Source organism: Rhinoraja longicauda, chromosome 14 (genome assembly GCF_053455715.1).
Source record: "Rhinoraja longicauda isolate Sanriku21f chromosome 14, sRhiLon1.1, whole genome shotgun sequence".
Taxonomy (NCBI): Eukaryota; Metazoa; Chordata; class Chondrichthyes; order Rajiformes; family Arhynchobatidae; genus Rhinoraja; species Rhinoraja longicauda.
Window position 1 is genome coordinate 24,741,938 of NC_135966.1, and position 11,174 is coordinate 24,753,111.

At 45.7% G+C, this 11,174-nt stretch overlaps 1 protein-coding gene across 1 annotated transcript in view; it reads right to left on the reverse strand.

Annotated features, from left to right (window-relative positions):
* The window catches only part of LOC144600142 (sideroflexin-1), a 63,687-nt gene extending 55,093 nt beyond the window's left edge, over positions 1-8,594 (reverse strand). Inside the window, exon 1 of the mRNA XM_078411593.1 lies at positions 8,369-8,594. The gene's annotated coding sequence lies outside the window, so the exon portion shown is untranslated. The remainder of the gene's footprint in view (positions 1-8,368) is intronic.
* Positions 8,595-11,174: the final 2,580 nt, after the last annotated feature.

Consider the following 11,174-nt stretch of genomic DNA (forward strand, 5'->3'; position numbering starts at 1 on the left):
CTATTTCTGGGACTAAAGAACAGTTGAGTGTGTGTTGGGACAAATGGTGGGAACCGGATGAGGGGATTTATATGTGTATGTGGGGTTTGAGGTATCGCTGCCCCACGGGCAACAGCATACTTTTCCAGAGACAGTGGCAGGATGACGGTAAGGGGATGAGGTGGGATGTTAGCTCGCGGGCTTGTGGGGTCCCCCTTTCCCCGATCCCGGTAAACGCCACTGAACTCATCACACGACCACGCATAACACCTCCCACAGTTCCACTGGCAGTAGCACAGGAGGGTGAGTGCCCAAAAACCACTAAGGGGCCCGGGAATGGCCTGGTACTGATACCGACTGACCAGGTATTGTACCAGGGGGTGCACTACGCGGTAGCCTCGGCGATCTTAAACCTCACCGAGGTGCGGTTACCGGGGTGGTGCCCCAGGGAAACTGAAAGACTGTACCAGGTGCTACTGACCAACATGTTCCGGCAATTTTACGAGTTCGACCTTGCCAGTGTGGACAAGGAGAGCTTGTGTAGCCAAGAGCCGGAGGACTGGGGTCAGACGGGGAGGCATAGGAGGGGTGTAGTAAATGATGTATTTACAGGCTTTAACACCGGGACATCTGTGGTCAACGCTCTAGATACCATGGAGCTGCAGACCCAGATTAACAGGTTAAAGGCACAGTTAAAAGGCATCCTCACGGATGAGAACAAGGTCGTCGGGTCCGAGCTGCATGAGGACCAGGCAATGACACTACACCTGCGCGAGATAATTGCCGAGCTGGAAAGGCATGCCGGCACGGTGAACGCACTGATTAGGGAAGATCGGAACGCGTCCGATCAGGCAGCGCAAAATGAGGTGTGCATACTGTACGGGGCATGGTTGCTGGGCGAGGGCCGCAGCAACCTCGAGGACCTAAAGGGAGGATTGGTCCCGTCCTGGATCAGTAACAAACACCTACAGGCGCTGCTACCCTTTCAGAATGCGCTCACCCCGTGCCAGCTCAGGTTAGCGTCGGAGGCATACCCTGTTCCCGTAGATTGTGGCCAGTCAAACCACACAGTCATGGGAATAGTGGTGCGGATGCCAGTGTTGGGCAAGACGACAAGGCCCGCACCAGTGTACAGGGTGGAGAACATTGGAGTCATTCAGGGGGGAGCCCATATTCGCTATGCAGCGGTCCCATCGCACGTCATCCGCTGGGAGCAGTCGATGACGGGTACTGACCTCTCGGGGTGTCGGAGCCAGGGAGCACATATCATATTGTGTCCTCAGCACTTGAATGCCTTTTCGGAACAGCAATGCGGGTTCAGGACTGCTGGCGCGAAGCCTATGAATTGTACCACGGAGGCAATGGCACAGAGCCATGTGCCCCCACAGGTGGCATACATAGGGGGTGGTACCTATTGTGTTACCACTGCAGCGCAGTAATATCGACACGGACAGCACGGTTCGTGTCCGGTAAGAGACAGCAGCTTCTGTTTTAAACCCAGGGCAGAGGTTCAAGTGGCACAGCAGCGAATTGTCCCCATTCCTGAACCCTCCACGGTTCACCTAACTGTACAGGAAAACTTCACCGACCTGCAGCGATTTGTAGCGCATTTCGGGTATGCCATTCCCCCTCTCCCCGAACATCTCACAACCCTGTTAAAGGCAGTCGCCGTGTCGCAAAGACACTTTTACACCCTGGAGCAAAAGACCGTAGAGATAGGGTCCGAAATATTAGACATCGTGATCCCACCATGGTGGGACCTGTTCACCAATATCGAGGTCCCGTCTTGGGTTAGGATAGCGTCACACGCATTAGTTGTGATACAAGCAGGGATAGTATTATATTTATTATGTGTAAAATGTAAAAGAGGGCAGCACCTCAATAACCGAGTACATCAAGGGGAATGGAGAGACCGTTACGTGCGGGTGGGCGAGCAGGACCCAGCCGCAAGCTGCTAGGAGGACGTGCCCCCTCCGCACCGAGTAGACTGTGTTTTTATATTGTCCTCTTCGAATTTGTATAAACTGTGTTTTTGTATTTTCCTCTTCGAATTTGTACCAAGAGTGATTGTGAAGGAATGTACAAAATGTATCGTTTTGCTGTTGTGTTGTTTTCATGTCCTATATTAAAGCTGACACCAGTAGGAGGATGGCGGAGGCATCGGCCTGGGATGAGGTGTAGGTGTATATGTCTGACATGAAAATGTACATACTTGTAATATAGTTTTGCCCGGGACACGGGCAGTAAAGGTCAGCCTAAAAGATGGGGACTGTACGTTCGCAATGAAACACTAGTTTAGTTAAAACCTCAGGGGTCTGGATATGGAGAATCGGGAAAACATTGCTCAACCACATTATTTAATTGATTCGATAAGCTGGGGTTATGCAAATCAACAGGAGGGACTGTAAGATTTGAGAAGTTTTCCCTCATTTGGAAAGCAACACCAAACCAAAGAGCTGCAGTTTGTACATTTTAAACGGGAGACTGGGGCTGATAGCGGAGAAAGGCTGCGGTCAGATTACCAAAGGATGTCACAATCCGTGGGTCCTAAAATGGCCGCAGGACCTCATGACCAGCCACAAAAAGTAAAAACCTTACAACCCAGTCTTTAGGTTTCTGCAAAGCCACGGCCAGAACAATGGATGGGTATTGGCCATGCAGAAGCTTACGAAACCAGGTCGAAGTCCAGACACTGGGGCGCTGACATCAGCATACTCACAATGCCCCAAGCCGACCTAAACAGTTCATCTCATTAAGGGGGCACAATAGCCCATAGAAAACTACCTGGTAGGTGATGGGAAACCAGTTAAACCCATCACCTCGCAACGAAATACCAATTAACACCGTCTGGCCATCCCCGGTATCCCCGGACATAAGCGCAGATCAGAAAAGAACTCATACATAACTTTTTGAACAAAGAGATTCCAAGATCTGGCGGGAGATAGGACGGGTCAGAAATAGTATAACTGGCCACTACTTTTGGGTTTAAAAAACTCAAGTCAAGAAGCGCGGAGAAAACCGGGTTCCAAGAAACGGACGCAAGAAGGAAGTCAAACGAATGCAGGAGGAAGAAACGACAGGCAAGAAGAACGGATGCAAGAGAGAGGAACAGGCACGCAACTCGAGGAGAAATACTGAAAAACGAACAGCCAGTAACCCCAGTAATAGCCCCATGGTGAGCTTGCACCCCGATCTTGCATATCCTGGACATAGTTTAGTGTAGAGGGGAGGGTGGTTTGAATAAACGTTGGGTGTGTAAAGAAATATGTGTTGGTCAATGTTGCGATGTGTCGTACGTTCCCCATCTTACAGTCGTGTATATGTCTTGTAGAACTGTGTGTTTAAGAATTCATCGAAAAAGGTATTCGTGTATATGTCTTGTAGAACTGTGTGTTTAAGAATTCAGCGAAAAAGGTATTCGTGTATATGTCTTGTAGAACTGTGCGTTTTGTGATTCATAAGTCAAAGGTATTCATGTGATTCAATATGTGTTTAATAGATATGTCATATAGCAATGTATAAATATTCATGGACAATAGTCCCAAGCGCTAAATAAAAGCCTTTTCATTTAAACCCTGGTTTTCAAATCTGGTCTGGTGGAATTTTTCTGCACTATAAAAGCTCCTGCATCTAAGTCCAGTGTCTAGAACCATAGGGGGTGAGTGGGTCGAACCACTCTCGGGGAACCAGTGTGCACGGCCTGGTCAAGGGATCAGAGCAAGGCACGGGGACCTTAGGTCGGGCGAAAGCTCGGCGCAGAAACCCCTTACACATTCTGGGATGAAGGGCTTATTTTTTTTGCTATATTTTACAAACCCCTCCTCACTAGCCTGGATGTTTTTGTATGAAAAACTGCAATAATCCAGCAATGTGCTGAGTTTTTAAAAAAAACCCATAGCAACAGAAATATTAACTTCTGGAGATTGAAAAATTTGTAATTGAAAAGAAGACCATGAAAATCAACCAGATGCAAGATAAATAAGTGTGGAACTCAGTGCTGGAAAACAGAGATAATAATGTTAGTAGAGCAGCTGACAGCCTGTAGCAATAAAACGCTTAAAGATTTCACAGGTGATTTCTGTTTCAATGCAGTTTGGGATAAATGGTAAACAAATGCTGCATCCTCTTTTGCAACATTAGCAATAAAACCAATGTTTATTCCATCCTTTCTAGACTTTACTTCTTCAGTTTTGACATTGACAGCATTAACACATAAAATACACTGATGCAAAACTCTACAAGTTTAGTAAACATAACTAATTTGCCCGTGAGAACGTGGTGTTGAACGAGATTTTTTCTTCCGAAAAAAAATCTCAGACATGATTGGGTTCATGTATGATGAGCGTGTGATGGCTCTGGGCCTGTAATCGCTGGAGTTTAGAAGGATGAGGGGGGGACCTCATTCAAACTTACAGAACAGTAAAAGGCGTGGAGAGAGTGGATGTTTCCACTAGTGGCAAAGTCTAGGACCAGAGGGCACAGCCTCAAAATAAAAGGGTGTACCTTTAGAAAGGAGATGAAGAGGACTTTCGTTAGGCACGGGGTGATGGACCTGTGGAATTCATTGCCAGACGGCTGTGTAGGCCAAGGCATTGGTTATTTAAAGCAGAGCTCGACAGGTTCTTGATTAGTAAGGGTGTCAAAGGTTACGACGAGAAGGCAAGAGAATTGGGTTGGGTGGGAAAGATAGAACAGCCATGATAGATAGAACTCGATGGGCTGAGTGGCCTAATTCTGCTCCTGTGACCTATGAACTTATGAAGATGGGGAAATGTCTTTGACAATGGTGACTGCTTTCCTGCGGCAGCATGAAGTGTAGATGGAGTCATTGGTGGGGAATCTGGTCTGCATGATAGAGTGGGCTGTATCCACAACTCTTGGCAATTTCTTGCAGTCTTGGGCCGAGCTGTTCCCAAACCAAACTGTGATACATCCTGACAATATGCTTTCTATGGTGCATCTGTAGATGTTTATAAAGATGATTGGAGGCACGCTGGATCCGACTTCATCAAGGAGCTTCTTTCTATAAGAGTTAATAGCACAGTTGGTGGGTAGGCAAGTGGCAAATGCAGGTAGCTCACTGCCACCAGGAAATTATTGGCCTATATACCCAGCTCAAGGAACCACACTATTGAAAGAATGTGAAAGTTCCATGGGCGCAGAAAAGATTAACTAGTACCAGGAATTAATAACTTCAGTCATGTGAAATTGTCCACTTTAGAACTGAAATGACTGAGCGGAAATTTGTTAAAAGTGTTCATTTTTTAAAATTTATACAAAATAAACCAAAAGAAAAATCAATGGAAGAGCCAAGCACCCAAATATTACAGGATATGATAAATAGCAAAAGAACCAAAGGAACAAATCTTTACGCTCTGAGTCTTTATGACTTAGAATGCAATGCCGACAACATTAGAACAATGAGATATAATTGTGGTTTTCAAAAGGAAACTGGGTAAGTTTCCCTCTATATCAAATTACTTAACGAGGTAATTAACTTTCCTAAAATAATGAATTTTCCTCAATACTGGAGGATATCATGAAGAGATCTGTAGAGAGACTGGATAGAACATGAATAATGGGATAAAAGTATTTCCATGCCCTGTGTTCTTGAATCTCAAGGTAGTGTGTGGGAATTTGTCACCTGCTTTTTATGGGCTTTTTAACCTGTATTTATTAAATTCAATGAGCACACGTGCATAATTTATGTTTCATAATTACTGGGACAGCAGTGGAGAGAGGGGTGCTGGCCATCCCTTTGTAAAAATAGTTTATTCTAGATGTAAACATTATAGTCCATTCCTCTTAACACAAACTTACTTCATTCAGACTACTTCTTGACCAATAATTTTTCACTTTACAGCCATTGGTATTTTCTATTCAACCACCAAAACAATATTGAATTGGTTACAAATAGTCCAAGAACATAAGAAACAAGAGGTCAATTGGCTCAATGAGCCTATTCCACCATTCAATAATATCACAGATAATCCAACCTGGCCTCAACATTTCCTTTCTGCCAATACTTCTTCAGTCCCTTGAAGTTCAAATGTCTGTCATCCTTCACCTTGAATATTTAATTATTCCGCCTCCATAGTTCTGGCGTAGAAAATTCCAAAATGTCAATATCTTTAGAGAAGAGATTCCTCTACATTTGTCCTTCCATTAGCGCTAGGGTACTGTCTAATTACCACCATCACATTGCGAACATTGGACTTTATCTCTGGAACTGGTGCACTGTATCTTTCCCGTTGGTTTACGCATTGCACTCGAGTTTGGCTTGATTGTACTTATGTTTTATATTATCCGACTTGATTGGATAGCATGCAAAACAAAGCTTTGCACCGTATCTCAGTACACGTGACAAAAATAAAACCAAACTTAAATGGATGATGCCTTATCCTGAAACTATGTCCTATGGTTCAATCTACTTTACTTCTAGGTATTCTCTCTGTATCCATCTTACTTGTTTCAGTAAGAGCACCTCTCAACCTTGTATACGTCAATGTATATAGTCCCACCCTGCTCAACTGCTAACCATATAACTCTATCATCCCAATAATCAACCAAGTGAAACTTCTCTGCACTGCTTCCAATAAAGTATATTACATTTTAAAAAGCAGACCAAAACAATCTACTGTACTGTTCACTTTGCCATGATTTAATTAGTCTTCCTTATTACTTGCTGTACCTGCATGCCAGCACTGTGCTTCATGCACTAGGTTTCCTAATTGCATTCATGTAGAACACTTTACGATCTTCATTTTTTTGTCATTCTTCCTTCCAAAGTGGAAGGAATGTGGAATGTGGATTTTCCCACATCATATTCCATCTGCAAATTCTCACCCCCACACTTAACCGAAGTAAAGATAGACACAAAATGCTGGAGTACCTCAGCGAGAAAGGCAGCATCTCTGGAGAGAAGGAATGGGTGACGTTTTGGGTCGAGACCCTTCTTCAGACTATTTCAACCAGCCAATTTCCCTCTACTAACACTCTCCTCTGCAGCGGAGTTGGTCCTCACCCGTATCAACTTCTCCTTCAACTCCTCCCATTTCCAGTCTGAAAAAGGGTCTCCACCTAAATAATGGATCTCAGCACTTTCCCAAAGAGAGATGTCAGGCTAATTGTTCTGTTCTCTGACGTTCTTATAGTAATGTTACATTACAATTTGCTAATCTTTCCGGATCCCTCCAGAATCTAAGGACTGTTGGTAGATTACAACTGTTGCATTCAGCCACAGCCTTCATGTCCTGAGGGTCCAAATCCCGGAGACTCCAGAACACAAAGTACTGGAGTAACCCGGTTTTAGTTTGTAAACAAACACAATTTAATAATAAACATGTGGAACAACGCAAGCTAAGATAATACGAGTTACTTGTTAATGTTTAATATGGCATTGACCATGGATGAGACAAATACGAATAGTCAGTAATTTACTCGACAGCGTACAATATATACCTACAGGGTGTTCGGAAACCCTTTTTATCTTCAACTATAAACAAAAATACATTTAGAATACAATCTGTACGACCGGAGGTAAACTCTGGAAATAAAGTCAACAAAATTAAACCAATTATTGGAAACACAGTTTGCTGGATTCATTTCATTTTCATGTAAAATGCTTTCCCGATAGATTACGAACTTCCGGGCTTCATTTTCTCCAAATTTGATGCAATTCAAGAAATCGTTGCATCAGAAACGCTGAAGCCTGTGCATTATTATATCGTGGTTGGAGCTCCAATGGGCTAAAATATGTAGTCAGCAAAAATTTCTGCGACACGTAAGCAACGTGCACGCGATTTCAAATCGACAATACAAAGTTAAATTGCCTGTGCGGTTTCTGCGACAATGCACCCAATCAAAACCGGTTATTGTGGGAAAAATCTAACTGCAAAGGAAAAAAAAGGACCGAAACCATCGGTTTAATCTTTACTGTAAAACACACACACACACACACACACACACACACACACACACACACACACACACACGAGAGGCATATATTCTGCGGCAATTGCAAGTGAACAATCAACTACAAGTGAGCGGGAGACCCTTACAACGGGGAGGCCGGCCGGCTCCTGTGATTTACTGGGGGCTCAGCTCTCACGGTGGTTACCGAGACAGCCTCTCTTGCTAAGATGAATGCACTGTGAATGAGAATACAAGCTGCTGCTAGCGACCCCGGATCACCCTCCAACGCTGACGGGGATGAGAGGGAGCGGGATCCCCGCGGTGTGGGCTGCCCCTGCCGCTGCCGCTTCGACTTCGCCCCGGCTCAGCTCGTTTAGAGCTCCACGGGGAAATCCATCCATCCTATCCCGGCGTCACCCGCCCGCTCTTCACGACGGGGAATGTAACCCGTACTGCAACAGGGACGTTGACTCACCGGTTAGTTGTTACTGCTGCTGCTGCTACTGCTTACTGCTTGCTGCTTGCTGCTGCTGCTGCTGCTGTCACCACCGCCGCCGTCAGTCAGTCCCCGCACGCCGCCGGCGCTGCAGCTTCGGTGAGGAGCTTCACCCGGAAGTGCTGTTGACAGCGCGCGAGCCAAACTGAACGGACACGTGCATGAGGGGGCGCGTGGTGGGGGATGGTGATGCGAGGATGCGAGGACGCTCCGGCACGGGGGAGGGGGGCGCGCTCGTCTCAGCGCACGTGACCCAGGCGGCAGCGGCGGCCCCCGGAGCGGACGGAGCTTACAGCGCGCGAGCCCAACTGAACGGACACGTGCATGTGGGTGGGGGCTGGTGGTGATGCGAGTTTTGCCGGGGTCTCCGCCCGCCACCTAACCCGCGCACGGGAGGATGCGGAGAGAAGGGGGCGCGCGCCCCGCGTCCCAGCGGCAGGCAGCGCTCGTCACCCAGGCGGCGGCTGCCCCCGGAGCCGAGAGCGCTGACAAGAGCAGGACGACAGGAGACGAAAGAAAGGACTGCGGATGCAGGGAACCCGAGGGCGAAGAGGTCCGAGCTCTGGACCAGCGTCATTATTTCAGAAAAACAAGGAGCCAGAGGTCGTCTGGCCCTTCCAAATCTGCCCCGCCATTCACTACTCAAATCAATTCTCTGCCTCAGAAGGCAGTGGAGGTCAATTCTCTGAATGTATTCAAGAGAGAGCAAGATAGAGCTTTTAAGGATAGCGGAGTCAGGGGGTATGGGGAGAAGGCAGTATCGGGGTACTGATTGAGAATGATCAGCCATGATAACATTGAATGGTGGTGCTGGCTCGAAGGGCCTCCTGCACCTATTGTCTATTGTCCATCATGGCTCATCTTCTGCCTGCACTGCCCACATCAACGATTGACCCTTCTGGACAGAGCAACGATTCACCGCTCTCAGAACGAAGAAATCAATCCTGACTTTGCCACAATGTCCTTTATTCTGGGTATGTGATCCCTGGTTTCACTGTCCTTAGTGAAGCATCCTGCTCACCATTTATACCATGGAGCCCTGTCATCATGTCTGAAGAAGGGTCTCGACCCGAAGTGTCACCCATTCCTTCTCTTCAGAGATGCTACCTTTCCCGCTGAGTTACTCCAGCATTTTGTGTCTATCGTTGGTTTAAACCAGCATCTGCAATTCCTTCATACACAGCCCGTCATAATGTTGAATGGCGAAGTAAAATCAGCCAGCACAGTAGCGGAGCGGTGGAGCGGTGGAGCGGCTGCCTCACAGCGCCAGGGACCTGTGTTTGATCCAGACCTTGAATGCTTGCTGTTTGTGTGGGGTTTGCCTGTTTTCCCGTGACCACGTGGGTTTCCTACTACATCCCAAAGACGTGTTGGTTTGTAGATTAATTGGCCTTTGTAAATTGCCTCCTAGTGTGCAGGCAGCGAATGAGTAAGTGGGATAACATGGAACTAGTGTGAACTGGTGATCAATAATCGGCATGGACTCGATGTGCCAAAGGGCTTGTTTCCATGCTGTGTCTCTAAACTAAATCATCTAGAGTAGAAGAAGCTTGTATTCTCATTCACAGTGCATTCATCTTAGCAAGAGAGGCTGTCTCGGCCATCAAACCATTCCAAGTGAATCTTTGCTGCACTCCCTCTATGTCAAGTACAGGCGGAACAGTACAGTAATGGAAATTCATCCTTACAGAATTAACATATCATTGTCCAGAAATTTGAGGTGGAATAAAATTTGTGCTTGCAGAATTTATGCGAGAAAAGTAAATAAACACCAAATCATTTTTTCAGCTCGTGTTTCCTAATGCATGCGTAGATAACATAGCTATGCGTTACCAGAAATTGTGACATGGATAGTTTTCTGGGAACGCTAATGCTGGGAAGAGGAGGCTGGGGTCATTTGTATGTTCTTTTATGGGTAAGGAGATAAAACTATAATAATAATAATCTAACTGGGCTCACCAAGACATTATAAGATACTTCTACTCTACTCAAATTCTCTTCTAATTTCATAAAATCATACATCCTAAAGTGTGTGGCTTTTCACTTTTGATTATTAGTTCCTCGTGCACATTTCTGAGTAAATTGAATTTTTTTTTTGACCGCTATGACGAGTATGAACACTGGTACAACTGTACACAACCACTCCACATCCCCATAAATTGCTTCACAGTCAATTAATTAGGTTTGAAGTCCAGCTGCTACATAAGCAAGGGAGCAGACAATTTGCTGAGCAAGGTCCCTCAAAACAGCAAACAAGATAAATAATCATTTATTTTTGTTTAATTATCAATGATATTTTCCACACTGCATGGATCATACATATAGATCATATAGAAAGGCATGCCGTAAATCCAGAACATTGGGAAAATGAAGGACTAACATTCAGACTGTAATGGGTTGTGATGCTCATTAAAACAATCAGGTGGACTTTGTCTACATTGTAAAATTGAGATTTATGGCCCCTGACTGCCAATAACCAACCAACTATTGTATAGATTTGGAAATGCAATTGCCTTTGGTTTTTGGTTACCTTCAATGTAATGTGATTTTAGATTTAAAGATACAGCGCGGAAACAGGCCCTTCGGCCCACCGAGTCCGCGCCGCCCAGCGATCCCCGCACATTAACACTATCCTACACACACTAGGGACAATTTTTTTAAAATTTACATTTTACCCAGTCAATTAACATACATACCTGCACGTCTTTGGAGTGTGGGAGGAAACCGAAGATCTCGGAGAAAACGCACGCAGGTCACGGGGAGAACGTACAAACTCCGTACAGAC